The sequence below is a fragment of the Bison bison genome, unplaced genomic scaffold (genome assembly GCF_000754665.1).
Source record: "Bison bison bison isolate TAMUID 2011002044 unplaced genomic scaffold, Bison_UMD1.0 scf7180017864368, whole genome shotgun sequence".
NCBI classification, from domain to species: Eukaryota; Metazoa; Chordata; class Mammalia; order Artiodactyla; family Bovidae; genus Bison; species Bison bison.
In genome coordinates this window covers 5,755,008-5,756,374 of record NW_011494940.1, presented here as the reverse complement: position 1 = coordinate 5,756,374, position 1,367 = coordinate 5,755,008, and positions in this window count along the sequence as shown.

Below are 1,367 nucleotides of genomic sequence, written 5' to 3'. Positions count from 1 at the left end.
GTTTGTCATTTTTTTTTTTTTTTTGCTTTTTCTTTGCCTATGCATACTAAAGCCATCTGGGTACACATTTTAATTGACACGCACTGCGATGTTTTACTTGTCACTAGCACAAGTTAGCGAAGGACTGATTTTCTTTCTTTACAATGTTGTGTTAGTGTCTGCTGCCTAGAAAAATAAATCAGTTATTAGTAAATACAGCTTAGCCTCCCTTTTGAGCAGTCCTGCCATCTCCCACTTGTGCCTCCTCTCCTACTCCAAAACTAACTCCACTAGAGCACTCCATAGCAATAGCTATCTACTACATACTTGGTATGTTACCTATGCTGCAATGTGTCCACTAGTCTGTTTTCCATGACTGCATCTCTTCCTACATTCCAAATGGGTTATTCAGCATCTGTTTTCTGGATTCCACTTAAATGCATGAATATGCACACATATATATTACTTTTTATTTGGTTGCCACAAACTTCAATCACTTTGTATGGAATCAAACCTGGGACCCCTGCATAGGGATCATGGTGTCTTAGCCACTGGATCAACAGGGCAGTCCGCTGTTGTAATTTTTTTTTAATGATGGCCATTTGGAATGGTGTGAGGTGATATGTTGTTGTACTTTTGATCTATGTGCCTATGTTAAGTTGAGGTCGTTTTTTCTAGTTCAATTTTTGGAGAGTTTCTATCACAAACACTTGTTGAATTATTTCAAAAACTTTCACCAACTATTGATGTGATCATATGGTGTTAATCCTTCACTTTACATTCATATGCATCTAGTGAAGAATTTTTCCATATCTGGAATAAACCCCACACTTATTTATGGTGTCCAATCCTTTTATGGTATTGGTGGAATTTTTTGCTCATATTTTGCTAAGGATGTTTGTCTCTGTTCATCTATGAGATATTGGTCTCTAACTTTCTTTTTCTGTGTTATCTTGGTGTTGGTGTCAGGGTGATGGTGAACTTGTAGGGTGAGTTTTGGGTTTTCCTTCCACTCTAGAATTTTGGAAGCGTTTCAGAAGTGCATGTGCTAGTAGTTCTCTGACTGGTTCATTAAATTTCCATGTGAAGCCATCTGGAGTTTAAGTTTGTTGGCTGGAAAATTTTCATCACAGTTTCAATATTAGTGCATGTAATTGCTCTGTTCATATTTTCTGCTTCTTCTTAGTTGAATTTCTTAGCATTTGTCCATGGCTCAGATTCTAAATTTTATTGACTTATAGTTGTTTGCTGTAGTCCCTTATGATTCTTTGTTATTTCTGTTATACCAGTTATAATGTCATTCTTTATCATGCCAAATTTGATTAATATGTTGTCCTTTTTTTCTTGATTAGTCTGGACCATGATTTGTCTATAGTGTTTCTCCTCTC